The 14,788-nt window shown below is 38.6% G+C and overlaps 1 long non-coding RNA gene across 2 annotated transcripts; it reads right to left on the bottom strand.

The window, feature by feature from the left end:
• Nucleotides 1-8,775: 8,775 nt before the first annotated feature.
• On the bottom strand, nt 8,776-12,175 carry LOC110197654 (uncharacterized). Of its 2 annotated transcripts, none has more exons than XR_002321546.2 (4): nt 12,034-12,175; nt 11,323-11,421; nt 11,007-11,129; nt 8,776-9,665 (listed from the first exon to the last, which is right to left on the bottom strand). It is a non-coding gene; the product is annotated as an uncharacterized LOC110197654 (long non-coding RNA). The 2 variants fall into 2 exon arrangements; XR_002321547.2 differs by having other exon boundaries at nt 11,014-11,129.
• Between the last annotated feature and the right edge of the window lie 2,613 nt (nt 12,176-14,788).

Here is a 14,788-nt window from a genome sequence, read left to right as displayed (position 1 = left end):
CTGGCCAGCTGGTTCAATCCGTACAGTACTAGTCCAGTGGTGTTTACTGCTCCACAGTCTTCTGAGTGTAGCTTATCAGTCTCCCCTTCCTCCAAATCTACTTCTATAAAGACCTGAACCTGTGACAGCCAGAGGGCGTCACCTATTGCTTTATCCTCTCCAATTCCAGGTATATTACATGACCAGCTCCTTCCCCAGCTTATGTAATTCTGAAAGTGCCATCTTTCTTCCTGACTATTAAAGACAGTGTGGAGGGAAAGAAATTAGTGTTTTATTTGAAATGTTTTTCAATGTATTTAATAATTGAAATATATATTTTGTGAGAAGTCCAGCGAATACTGAAAATTTGGAAAGATAAGAACTATTCTGCAATTTCTATAACATGCTGCTCAAGGGAAAGGGGGGGAGGGGGAAGGAACATTATGTGCCAGGCACTGTGTTAAACATTGTTATAAATATTACATCATTTGATCACATAACAACCCTGGGAGGTAGGTGCTGTTATTATCCCCTTTTTACAGTTGAGGAAATTGAGGCAGAGAATTTTTTTACTTGCCCAAGGTCACACAGCTAGTATCTAAGGCTGGTTTTGAACCTAAATCTTCTCAATTCCAGGCTCAGCACCCTAACCACCGAGCCATGTTAATTTTACTAAGAAGACGCTGCCCACTCACTCACCAGTCATTTACCTGTTTTTTACCTCGGGGCCTCAGGCCCATCTATATTCTAGGAAAAGTTCTTACTCTAATAGAAATGTATATGCACCCTCCAGCCAAGTTGGAGCTTTGTCTTAGAATAGGTTCATCTCAAAGTTTCTTAACTAGTGGTACCTTTCATTTGGTGTTTCTCCATACAGAATTGCTGGCCTGCTATCTGTTCTAACTTTGCTCTGTCCTTTACTCTCCTTAACTTGTGTCATGACTGCTTGTACACATGTCCCTTTACTTGTGCCAAGTGATCCCTGATCTCGAGCCACCCATGACCCTGGCATGCAAGAAAAAGCCAAACAGTGTATTTTTGAAACGTGCCCAGAGAAACTTCTTTCACTTTTTCAATAACCAGAAGTATAAACTGTGTGAGCATACCCACCACCAATAGTGGCTGTCCAACCTACACATTTTAGTAGATGCTATTCATGCTCTGTTTGCTGAGGCCAAGAACCAAAAGTCATTACCTGGTAGACAACATGTAGAGATGAGCCATTCCACTTAGGTTTCTTCTCCTCAAATGACAGACATACAAGCCATTGAAAGGCCTAGGCTTAGGGCCTTTCCAACTTGGTAGCAATTGCATTCCATTGGTATAGCCTTTGAGACCTGAGAGTCACCTTCATGCTATGATGAGACAGAGGAGGATTCCAGGGAAGGAGCCCAGAGGTATTGAAATAAAAGCAGCATACAATGAATAATAATGATGACTAGCATATAGAGAGGAACAGTTAGGTGGTATAGTGGATTTAGTTCCAGGCCTGAATGCAGGAAGACTCATCTTCCTGAGTTCAAATATGGCCTCAGACACTTACCAGCTGTGTGACCCTGGCCAAGTCACTTAACCCTTTTTGCCTCAGTTCCTCAGAAATGGCAAGCCACTCTAGTACCTTTGTGGAGAAAAGCCCCAAATGGGTCACAAAAAGTCAGATGTGACTAAAATGACTCAGTTATGACAAAATTGATGTATTGTACAGCCAAAAACAATAACAAACACAATTGCAAGAAATATTTGATCATCTCATCTTGCCATTTGTGTGATGAGTAAAAAGAAAGATCATTATGAAGATATTTGTAGATCTTAACATCTACAGCAGATGGTGCAGAAACAGAAATTCCATGCGGATCTTGACAGGACTGCTAAACCAAGACAATATTTATATTCATTAATATTTGATGATTTTGGTGTGAGAATGATCACGGAGGAAGATGGTCAAAGCTATGTTGGAAACCATGGCCCAGGATTGAAAAACAGGAAAGGTCTAAGTGATGCTTGTGGTCCACTTTGAAACCATGTCTATAAATCAAGAATGCTGTCTTCCAAAAAGAAATCCAGAAGACCAAGGGCATGGTGAGCACTAAACATTGCCTCTTTACTCCATCCAAAATACTATTAAAATGACTATAAATTGATATATAGCAGATAGCTGATTATTGATGTAGAAGCAATATCAAAATCAAGTATGTGCAGTCATAGCACTTAGTAATTAAAGGCACAATCAATATCCTATTAAAAGAAAGATGACAAGATGAAAAGACACTACAAACAATTACAACAACTTTAAATGAACCTCTTAAAATGGTCTGTTGTTTCTTTGCTTGTTTAGTCAGTTTTTCAGTCACGTCCAGCTTTTCATGATCCTATTTGAGGTTTTTTTGGCAAAGACACTGCAGTGGCTTACTACTTCTTTCTCCAGTTCATTTTATGGATGAGGAAACTGAGGCAAACAGCATTAAATGATATGTCCAGAGTCATATAGTGAAAGAAATTAATATTATACTATTATATTAATAACTAATTATTAATTTGTGATCCACCTGTATTCCTCTTATTTCTGTTAAAACCCATCTCCTGAAAAGGTCAGTTAGCTTCTGAAGGACCTAGCTGAGTGATGGGATTTGCTCCTAGCCCTCAAGGCACATGCTATTAGTTGGATGGAACCCTACCTAACTGGGAGACCTAATTTCTGTTTAAAGTATAAACAGAATGAAGTCTGTATGAGCCTTTGTCTGAAGGAGGAGCCCCCTGTCCCTGGTCCCCTCCATTATAGTTTAGGGCAACTCAGCTAATAAAGGAGCAAACTAGCTAGAGAAGTCCAGCTGGAGATGGCTTCCCCTTCCCCAAATGCCTTGAGGCTGCTGAGTCTCATGAACAAGCCATGTTCTCAGCAGGAGCTGAAGACTTTTAGCGCACTTCCTCATTAAATGTCCACCAATCAGGGTTGATTTTCATTTGTCAATGCAGTTCCCTTTCAGAAGGGATTTAAGGTGTTCAGGGCCTCCGTTGGTGTCTTTGGTTAGCGAGAGAAACCACTGACCTTCAATTTATTGATTGCCAGCTAGCCTAATTAATAAATTCATTTTTAATTACCCAGAAACTCCATCTTTCAGGATTCTCACTTGTCTAAACATCTAGTAAGTGTATGAAGCTGGATTCAAACTCATGAAGATAAGTCTTACTGACTCCTGGCCTGGCACTCTATCCACTGTGCCACCTAGATGTCCCTCTATTAATGACCAAAAAAACAAAAAATGGCAAAGGGAAAAGGCAAATATATTTTCCTTGATTACCACAATTTTTTGAGGATGAAAAACATATATCCTGACCTGGTCCAATCATGATTAGAGTCTTATATTCAATTCTGGAAGACACATTTTTCAAAGAATGTAAATAAATGAGAACACTTTTAAAGGATGATGACCAAGATATTAAGGGGAATAGATCACCTTAGCAGATCCAGATCAAATGAAAGAATTGAGGAAGAAAAGACTTTAGGGAGAAATTATAACAATTTTCAAGTATTTGAAAGACTTCCATGTAGAAGAGGTAATACACTTGTTCTACTTGTAGCTTCCTGATTCTATTTATGTACAGCGTGTCCTGTCATGGACAAAGATTCACAAGAGAATGGTTCCTATCCTGTCCTGTCCTAAGAGCTTACCACTTATTTAGAGGTACAGAGAAGTCCAGTGATTTACCCAAGACCACACGTTAGCCAGCAGTAAGGTCAGGACTGGAACCTGTGTCTCTGGAGTTCCAGTTCTGTGCTTTTTCTACTACACAGCCATTTGACCTCTAAAAATAGATACATATAGTTAAAAGACGGTGCCCAATTTTCCCATCTTCACTTTGGACCACTAGCATTTGCCAAGAAACCTGCTTCATTCCTTATAATTGCTTATCTTCAAATGAACTTTATCTGATCCTTTCATAGCTATTTTTCATTTTGGTGGCAATTATTTAAGCAAGTGAAAGTTAAATACAAAAAATTCATATATATATGTATGTATGTATATATATATACACACACATACACATACACACACACACACACACACACACATATATATATATATATATATATGTTTAAAATGGATTCAAGAGCTGTCATATCTAAACACTCTAGTCACATACTCTCTAGCTATTTAAATCTCTCTCAAGGCAGCACTATATCTTCCCCTTAAAACTCACTATTTTGTTCCAACAGAGAAGTCGGTTAATGTCAATTCACAGGTAGATGGCAACATGATGAATCTCTGTTTTTCTGCATCCAGGAAAGGCCTTTTTTCTTGTCATGCAAAATCTAAGCCAGCCATACCATGGAAAAATAAAGAGCAAAAGAAGCATGATCCTAGATACTTGTATTCCACAACTATCACTGAGACCACTTCCACCTTTCAAATTCTATAATTCTATCTTCTCTGATTTACTGATTGTTCAGAGAATCTTGGTCTTGGAAGGAATTGAGAAGTCCCTGGAATAACCTTTCAACTACATGACTTCATGGTCTTTGACCAGAGGAGAACCTTCCATCTTTGAAAGATGCCTATCTTCCCATCAATGAGTTTAGCTCATGTAAACTCAGTAGATTCTTATCTCCATTCCTGCTTCTACAGATGAGAGAGAGACAGACAGAGAAAGTCACAGAGAGAGAGTGACAGAGAGAGAGAGAAGGAAGGAAGGAAGGAAGGAAGGAAGGAAGGAAGGAAGGAAGGAAGGAAGGAACTGAATTCAATTGAATATAGTAGGAAAGAAGTATTTCAATTAATATAATATAAATATGTGTTATAAGAAGCTGTGAAACATGCTAGGAATATAAGAAGGAAAAAATATATTCTATTTGAAGGCATTGAGCAAGTATCTTTGAATTAAACCTGGAAGAGCTAACAGCATTTTGATAGACACACATAAGGTGAATATCACTCCAGGTAGAGAAGATTCCAAGCAAAGAAGTGAAAAGACATGGTGTATATTTGTGGAATTCAGAAGAAATAATGGAGAATTATATAAGGTAAGGCAGATAAAGAGTGGAGTAAGCAAAATGCAAAGAGAAAGGCAAAGTTTGATGAAAAATTTGAGAAGAGACCATTTTCATTAAGGGTGTCAATGAAGACTTCATAGAAGTAACATCTGAGTTGGGCTTTGAAGGAAAAAGAAAGCCCGCATTAGAGATAGACTAAAATCCATTTGGGGGAATATTTGGATTAGAATAAAGGAGAGAGAAAAGAGGTGATATTGTGGGAGTATTCAAAAGATTTCTGGAGAGACAATCTGGAGAGAAAATTCCTGACTGTGTGACTATGGACAAGTCGCTTAGCCCTTAGTGCCTCAAATAGCTTCCCGAGATTAGAAGGTAGAGAACAGGTGTCCATCTACATTTCATTACTAGTAGTTTCCTGTACCAATGAATCACATGAATGAACCCAAAAAGATGCATGCATATGGGTGTTTTATAGCACCCACGCACACATGTATGTATGTATATATATGTACATATAGATCAAATTCATGCATATTTGTGTATGCATATGTATGTATTTATATCATATAATAGATTTGTCAGATAATCTACTTTTAGCTAAATGGGATTTCCAACAGATATCTGGAAAGTTGAAGTCCTCTACCTTCAGTGCTATCAAAATTTGTCCCATGTTCCAGTTTTGTGATTGATTTCAATGATTTATGATGCATATCTGGACTAACTACTGTGTATATATGAACAATAATCCTTTCTTTCAATGACATCACAAAACTTGAATAGGAACAATTTATGACATTGAGGGAGGATTAACTTTCCAGATATATGCTGGAAATTATCACCTAATAAATTACTGTCTTGTCGATCAACAGTCAACAAAAAACATTTATGAAGTACTTACTATATGTCAGGTACTGTGCTAAGTTCTAAAAATGCAAATACTAGCAAAAAAGACAGTCTGCCCTCCAGGAGCTTTCAGTCTAATGGGAGAAGAGAGCATATAAAAGGAAGATGAAAAGATAAGACTAGGCAAAGGAAACCAAAGAAGTATGGTATAGAAAGTCTGGAGTATAGCCTGAAGAGGAATAAGACCTGACTGTCCTGGGCCTCCTTAAATGGAGGTTCTGAGAGGAGCCATCCAATCAGAGAGAGAGGCTGCTAGAACAGAGGGTACTTCGGGTGTATGAATTTCAGGGCTGGAGTGAGCTTCCAGGATAAAAAAGGTTACTGCGCCATAGTGGAGAAAGTCCAGAGTCCAGGGAAGGACTCGTCTTGCCAAAAAAGCCTTTGTCATGAATACTCCATCCCTATCCAGTTACACGTCATTTCTCTCTTTGAAGCCATAGCCCAGAAATCCAAATGGCATACTCAAATAATCCTTCTGAGCCAGCTGCTCACTTCCCAAATCTGTTTTGCTGTCCTGTATCCTTTGCCTTCAATGGACAACAGCGAGGAAAACGGAGCCCATTAACCCTATTGTATTCAGTTTCTTGACCCCATGATTTGATAATTTTTGGTAATACTTCTTTGATTCCTCCTGGCAATATCGTTCAAATGAACTACCCAAGGTGAATACGTATCACTATTAACTGTTCTCAGGTTACAAATAGCTGCCTCATCACCTCTGATCAAGGAATTACCGAACACCACTACTCTTCACTTTTTCCTCTTTTTCCTCTTCACTCAATGTTTTCCAATCTGATAGCTTCTGTGGCTTACTATATCATTCTTTGGTGGACAAGCAGCTCCTTCCTCCTCTGAGAATCCAGATTCCTCCCTTCAGGAGGATCCTCAAATATGTGGGTTTTTCTATGTGGTGCTGTAAGTATACATTTAACCTTTTCCTTCCATTCCTTCTCCGTATGCCATACATCCATTCACTAACCTCTTGACAAAGGTCTTCCCACCACCACCACTTCAGACATTTTTACCTCCCCCCAAATCCCTGCTTAATTTTTAGGAGCAATTTATTGTTTCTGATAACTTGGAAAGAGGAAAGTTTTATTAAGAACTTTACAACCTATTATCACCTCTTAGTAACTTGACAACCACACTCCATCCTCTTTTCTTTCCACTCAACATCTCCATAGTCATATACACTTCCTCCCTCTCATTAAACCACCTTCCTATTCCCCCAGTTTTTCCAGTGAACCACTTCACTCCATCAAAGTTATTTTATTGCCAATTTGTTCCACTTAAGTTTTCTCACTTATCTTGACTACCTTCTCCTTTTCCTTCTCCCTAAGTTCTTCTCTCAACACTCTTCAATCCTGATCCTTGTTCTTTACTCTTCTCTCACAGAGGCCAGAAGTAGAATCAACAGCTTGAGATAATTCTATTTCAAATTTGTCTCCTTCTCTATAAAACTCTTCTCATCATGGTTCTGATGACGAAAGAAGGAACTGGTTTGTAAAATGGGGAGTTCTCTGAGAAACTTAGTTTTTAAAAATATGTGAACAAAGATGGAGGAAAGGACACTTCTTTCCAGAATCTTGGATAGGCCAAATGAAGGCTAGCTAGATCCCAGGTGCAAAATTAACCTACCAAAGTAAGACTAACAAAATGGAGGGATCTAAGTAGTGGATACTATGAGGAAGTCTGACCTAATGGCTGGAGAATCAAAGGGATGCAATTGCAAGCAGTGGACAAAGACGTGATTTGAATCAGGGCAAGTGCAAGGTTGGGCTTCAAAGAAATATCCTGAGAGAAAGGAAAAGAATAGTAGCATAATTCAAGTCATATAGCAGATAATGAAGAAATAGCCATAGGAGCTGGGAGGCAGAGTAGGCTTCTAGTCTCTAGGAAGATTGACAAGCAAACAATGTCCCAGTCCCAAAGGCAATGAAGTAAAGATCAGGGTAGTTGGGAGTGAAGGGGTGGGGTTAAGGGTGAGATGTATGAAGAAACAAGGCAGCACCTTAGTAGAGTGACCAAGGTACAAGTACTGGCTTGTGAAAAATGAGTTGAGTGCTGGGATTGGTTTGTAAAACCAGGCAAAGCTGGGCAAGACCCCAGTTGATAGAACCAGCCTACAAGGTCATGGTACAACAACCAAGGTGATATGATAGTGAGTCTTTGAAATAAGAAGTTTCAGAGAGGTTTGATGTAAGAAAAAATTTCTCAATATGCAAAGATATTTCAAAGTAGAGCATGCTGGCTCCAGTAGTGGAGAATTCACCATCACTAGAGATGCTTAGTTGGAGGCTGGATGGCCATTTGTCAGGATGCTAAATAGGAGATTCTTGTTCAAGCATAGGTTAGATTGGATGATTTCTGAGGTCTCTTTAAACTCTGGGATTTTGGCCTCAAAGTCAAATTTTTCCCAGGACCTGGGATGGAGGTAACCCTTAGATGAACTTTAAAGCAGCTTCCAACTTTAAAATTCTATGAGATTATCCAAACCCATCCAAAGTCAACTTGTTCTGGTTTCAAGATGTCTAGCCTTTCAATGGCAGTAAGCCTGGAACAGAAAAGACCACCCTAGTGAATCACTAGACACAAAGTGGAACTAGAATGAGAAAAGCTTAAAGAGAAGGTAGGGGACAATAAAAGGCAAACAAAGACCTTCTGGAAAAGGTAGGGAATTAGTAAGATAACAGAGACAAGCAAGTTTTCATTAACAAAAAGTATCAAAGGACTTTGGGAGGCAATCTCAAAAGATCTGTTTTGTAAGCATAAATGTTACTACACAACCCAAATTATTTTTTTTCTAGGATGTTTTAGTGGTGTTTACACCCACAAACCATCCTGTCCATTCGGATTCATTTATTTTAAGAAATAAAGAGGTATCTTAAGAGTAAAAAATTAGTTTTAAAAGGTTTTTTTTAATCATAAATCTTTTTATTTGGTAGCACCTTTTGCAGAAGAATTTACTTTAAAAGAATTAAAACAGCTTGTGTGTGAGAAAACAACATTCATTAGCATTGTACATGTATTCATCGTGATTCTACTGTGGTGACAATTTTGTTAATTTATTTTGATTTATCAACAATCACTTCCATAAGCTTTTGAGTTTAAAATTTTTCTCCTCCCCCCAAGATGGATGCAATCTGATATAGGCTACACATATACATTTCTATTAAACATATTTTCACATTACTAATGTTGTAAGGAATAATTAGAACCAATAGGAGGAACCACCAGAAAGAGGAAACTAAACAAAACAGAAGAAAAAAAGTAGCTAATAGTATGCTTCGATCTGCATTCAAACTCTATAGTTCTTTCTTTGGATGTGGACAGCGTTTTCCATCATGAGATTTTTGTAGATGTCTTAGATCCTTGCATTGCTGAGGAGGGCTAAGTCTATCAAAGTTAGTCATCACACAACGTGGCTGTTAGCGTGTACAGCGTTCTCCTAGCTCTGCTCACTTCACTCAGCATCAGACTATACTAGTCTTTCCAGGTTTTTCTGAAGTCAGCCTGCTCATCATTTCTTATAGCACAGTAGTATTCCATTATATTCATATAACACAACTTGTTCAGCCATTCCCCAATTGATAGTCATTCCCTCAATTGTGGTGATAATTTTGGAAGAGTTGTCTAGCCATGTCCCTGAGTTTCCAGACACACGAAAGCACATCCACATATCACTTGGAACAGGAGGGAATTTACTCATATGCTTTTCTCCTTCAAATCAATATATGTTCACTAGGGCACTGGAATCTGAACTCTTTCTCTTGTTCTTTTTTTCCTTTCTCCCCTGGAAAGACAAAGAGCAGGGATTTTTAAAGGGGGTGTTACTGGGCGCTGGTCAGATCATTTATAAACGAACTCAATCATCAGAATTGTTATCTTCATCATCAAGTAATACTTGGACACTGGAAGGCACATAGTATACTACTAAGTGTTCACAAAAAGTTCAGGAACACAACCTGCATTACCCTTAAGAAGTTTACAATTGAAAAGCAGTAATACTATATAAACAATGAATAGATATAGATAAGGGCAAAAGCCATCTGCAGTGTCTACATGGTCAAAGGATATGAACCAAGAATTCTTAAAGGAAGAATTGCAAATCATTATCAACCATATGAAAGAATGTTCCAAATAAATAATAAGAAGAAAAATGCAAATTAAAACAAGCCTGACATTTCACCTCACACCCTATAAATTGGCAAAGATGACAGAAGATGGGAATAATCAATGTTGGAAGCACTGTGGGACAATATACACATTAGTGCATGGTCGGTGGAACTATAAATCAGTAGAACCATTTTGGAAAACAATTTAAGATTATCCAAATAGAATCAGTCAATAAGTATTATTAGTATAATTCAGTACCTGTATAGATATGGAGATCTATCTACCTACCTACTGATAGATATCCATATCTATTGTATAGATATAGGTATAAATGTGTGTATCTATGTGTATAGTATTTGGTACCAGGAACTATGCTAAATGCTAGGGATAAACAAGATAATCCCCATTCCCATTTTAAAGATAAGGAAATTGAGTACGAAAGATATTAAATGACTTGTCCAGGGTCAAATTGCCAGGAAGTTTCAAAGACAAGATTCAAACACAATTCTAACTAAGTTCTTATCCTTCTGCTGCCCTCCAGCCCTTCATCACCAGCTGCCTGCTGGGGATCTCCCTGGGATAGCCCACAAGCATCATAAATTAAATACGCTTTTAAAAGAATCATTATTTTTTCCCCCTCTAAACCCATCTTTTCTCTTAAATTCCCTACTTCTGTCAAAAGTACCACCATCCTTCGAGTCACTCAGTTTGATACTTACGGCCTTCACAATGTGATTGAAAAGGAAGAGGGCAGGCTGGTTTACTTTCAGGAAATTGTAAAGCATTTTTACTGACCCTAAGCTTCCCATTACAGCAAAGGCCTATCTTTTCATTTGTTTTTGGTTTTGTTTTTTTTATTTGGGCAATGGGTGTTAAGTGACTTGCCCAGGATCACACAGCTAATAAGTGTTATGTGTCTGAGGCTGGATTTGAACTCAGGTCCTCCTGAATCCAGGGCCGGTGCTCTATCCACTGTGCCACCTAGCTGCCCCCAAAGGCCTATCTTTTCAATACCAACATTTTACCAGTGTTTCTGTATGACAGTCAGTCCTGTTACACCACTGCAATGAGCATCACAAAGACAACAAGGAAAGGTTCATGCAGATGTGAGCAGGCTGCAGCACATACCCAGTGAGGAACTCTGAAGAAGAACCAAAAAGAAGGATGTTATCAAAGGGAAGATGGGCTGATCTATTGATGAGAATGATTGATGACAAGTGGACAGTCAGAGTGCTCCACAGATACCTTCTCAACATTGGAGAAGGTGAGGAAGGTCTCTAGCCCAGTGGATACATACTGTGATAAAACTTTGGAAGAATATGGAGGCAACTTACACAGTATGGGCAGCCATGGATGGGATACAATCTGCTTCACTGAAGGGATCTCACAGATCTATTTGAGAAGTCATAGATAGGACCACCAAAATTTCATCTCTGCAGCAATTGTAAAGCAGGGTAAATGGTAAGCAGAAAATATACCTCTATTGCCAAACCAGTATAAAAATAATATCGATAATGTCAGCCATCCTCCCAGGGGAGGGAGAAATAATTAGCTCAGCATGAGGAAAACAGGGCCATTATGGTAAAATACCAGGGATTCCTAAGCTGACTATGATAAAAAAAAAAAATTACAAGGATTACCTTGGAATAGTTTAAAATAAGGCTGTGAATGACAAAATGAAGATTGACTTCCATGAGCTGTCTAATATAGTAGAAAGGGCACAGGATTTGCCCTGGGTTCAAATCCTACCTCTTCAACTTACTACCTATATGACCTGGACAATCTACTTAGCATCTCTGGGCCTCAGTTTCCTTATCCTTGGTGGGTTGACCCAGATGGCCTTTAAGATCCCTTCCTTCTCTGAATCTATAATCCTATGATCCATAATTCCTAATGCCATATCTCTTTGGTAAATGGATTCTAAAAAGCCTTTGGTTTTCTAACCTTTTCCTTGAGATCTCTGTTTTCTTTGCAGCCCTACTTTTTCCCCCTAACTCTCTTTGTGTCCCAATCAGGTAACCAAAGACTTGCTAATTAGGCTTTACCTTAACGAATTCACTTTCCCACATCTGCCCTCCTTTTCCTGCTCCTCCTCTTCAGCTGTCTACAAGGTAAAGGCAGCTATATATCCATCAACCCGTCAGTAGAAGGGGGAGAAAGGGTAAAATGAAAAGCAGAGCCCAGGAACACACCCTAGTGCTAAAAAAATTCTTAAGACTTTATTTAAAATGTTTACACAGCAGTTACTCAGATCTCACTGGCTCCTTTCACTTCTGGCTGGACAGCAGCTGTGTCTTCCTCACTTCCTGTTTGTCTGCCTCTGCTGGTGGGAAGTCGGTCCAAGGTCAAGATGAATACATTCTGTATGATGGAAACACTATATGTATTCCTCAGATTTTGAACTATAGGACAGGGTCTCCATTTTATCAAAAACATTTTCATATGATATCAATTTAGAATTGTATGTTTCTGTCTTTTTTACAGTAAGAAATGTATCCTCACTGTATCAGACCTCATTAGCACTTCTCCCATTATGGGGAAAGACACTTGGACAACTTTCTAGATGATCGGGATTTTTCACAGCTCACAATCAAATCCTATTTAATATGTATCCTACCAGATACATGTTTGGTATCAACCTTTTTCTGACTCCTAGCTCCCCATCAAAATGCCCCATATCCCATCATGAGAACTTTGGTCCTTTAGACTACAAATTTCTTTATCCATATAACCTTTCTGCTAAGAATTAGTTGTAATTGAGGCAGCAGGAGACTAGGAGTTGTGATGAGGGAGGAGAAAGAAAAGATTAGTTGGGAGCAAGGGACAGGCACAGAGGTATGTTGTGAGAGAATCTGGATAATAGCAGGGCCTTGTTTGCCTAAGAGCACTGGAGGTCTGGGTGGAGAGGGATGTAGAAAAGGAAAAGAGGAAGTCAGAAGGACTCTGAAACCAAACTTTGCTTCACTTTGTAGTTTTTCCTGGAGTGGTCCTTTTCAGATCAAGCAGAAACCCAGTCAATCAGGCTGTTAAAGGATGCATGGCAGATACTTCAAAAAGGACAAACACTCAGTTCAGTTAATTCTGGAGAAAACAACCAGGAGAAATGCACTTCCCTGCACTCTGAGCATCCTTCTCTGGAGAGCCTCTGGATGGGGAAAGATATTCTTATTTAAAATTCCCTGTACTTTCTGAACTGCCTGGAAAGTAGCAGCAGCAACAACAGCAGGAACAATAATCAGCCAGCATTTATATACTACTCTAAGGTTTGCACAGCCTTGTACATCTACCACATCATTTGACATAACAAGTAAACAAATAACAAATAAAAACAAAGAGTAATCCAATATGTCAACTGGTTAAACTCGACTAATGAAATATTAGGGGAGAAACAGAGACAACATCCATTAAACCAAGACTGGCTTCTAGGGCTTTAAAAAAAAACAAACACTTTTTTTGTTTGCTTACTTAATAAAGTTGAAAACACAGGACTATTTTACAAGGGTTTTTTTTTCCCAATCATGTCATTTATTGCTTTGCTTAGGGAAAAAAAAAATCCTTTTATACTCTTGCCAAAAAGAGAAAGAGGGGGAGGAGAGGAGGATTCTGGAATCTTTTCTTTGTATGGCGAAATGGAGGTATTGGCAAGATGATATTAAAATAACAAGTAATAGCCTTTTCAAGATAGAGTTGAAGGTTTCCAGAGAAGGCTGTTTATTAGATTATACAGCACTCTTCAAAATTCAAAGCACTCTTACTTTGACAAAACATTTTTTCCTCATCTGGTTAGAATTTTTGTGCCAGTTAAGCTCGCAGTGCTACCACTTCCTCCCCATGTGTTCTGCAAACCATGGCAGGATACATTCATTATTTGGTAGAAATCAGGAATGAGATGCAATTATGGGGGCCTGAGCACAAAAGAGATAACATCTCCTTCACAGTCCCACAGGCAGCTTAGAAGCAGTCTGTCTGGGCTCAAGGGCCACTAATCAAATCTCAATGGGGGTGTTTAAAAAGAGACTTAACTATTTATTTAGAAGCGGGGGAAACACCATTGTATTGTTCAGTTATTCTAACAAGTTCTACAAAGCAAGTGCTGGCTTCATTATAATAAATTTAAAAAACGTATACACATGTGCCTGTTTCCAATCCTATTCCTATGAAGAGATTCCAAAGTGTGTTTGGGGTTTTGGATACCACAGGGGACACTTTGCAAGCCAGTGGAATTGATGTGAAGAAACATTTAGTAAGTACCTGCTATCTAGAAGGAAGTGTTCTAAAGGTTAGGGATGTAAGGATGAAGAATGACATTCCCTGCCCTCCAAAGGCTTAGAATCAGTACTTCTATCTGTCTCAGGTGACTCTTTAGAACTTGAGTGCTACATCAAATATCGACTACCATCTGCATTGGTTGTTGGAGTTCCCATTCCAGGAGTTTCCAGGGCTGTTGTTGTTCATCCTTCGTTTTCAAAGAGGACCAATGACATCCCATGAGTGATGTCAACAGACTTGTGCATGAAGTAAATTTAAGAGAGACAGCTGTACAAAGTTGTCAGCCTCACTATTTCCTCTAGCATCACCGAAGTCCAGTGACAAGACAAAAGTCAAGCTGATTGGCAATGGCTCAGAAATTTACATTTTTAAAAGATATTTTGGAGTCTAGATTTTTTTTTAATTTTAAAATTTTACAATTATTATTATTTCCAAAAACCTGGGATGATATACTTTTTGTCCCGTGCAGTTTTTATTTATGACTTCTTCATTATGATTTCTTGCAATATAATTCTAGACTAGCAAAACCAC

Source organism: Phascolarctos cinereus, unplaced genomic scaffold (genome assembly GCF_003287225.1).
Source record: "Phascolarctos cinereus isolate Bilbo 61053 unplaced genomic scaffold, phaCin_HiC Scaffold_4;HRSCAF=312, whole genome shotgun sequence".
Lineage (NCBI taxonomy): Eukaryota > Metazoa > Chordata > Mammalia > Diprotodontia > Phascolarctidae > Phascolarctos > Phascolarctos cinereus.
The sequence above is the reverse complement of the archived record's forward strand: the minus strand, read 5'-3'. Positions and strand labels throughout refer to the sequence as shown.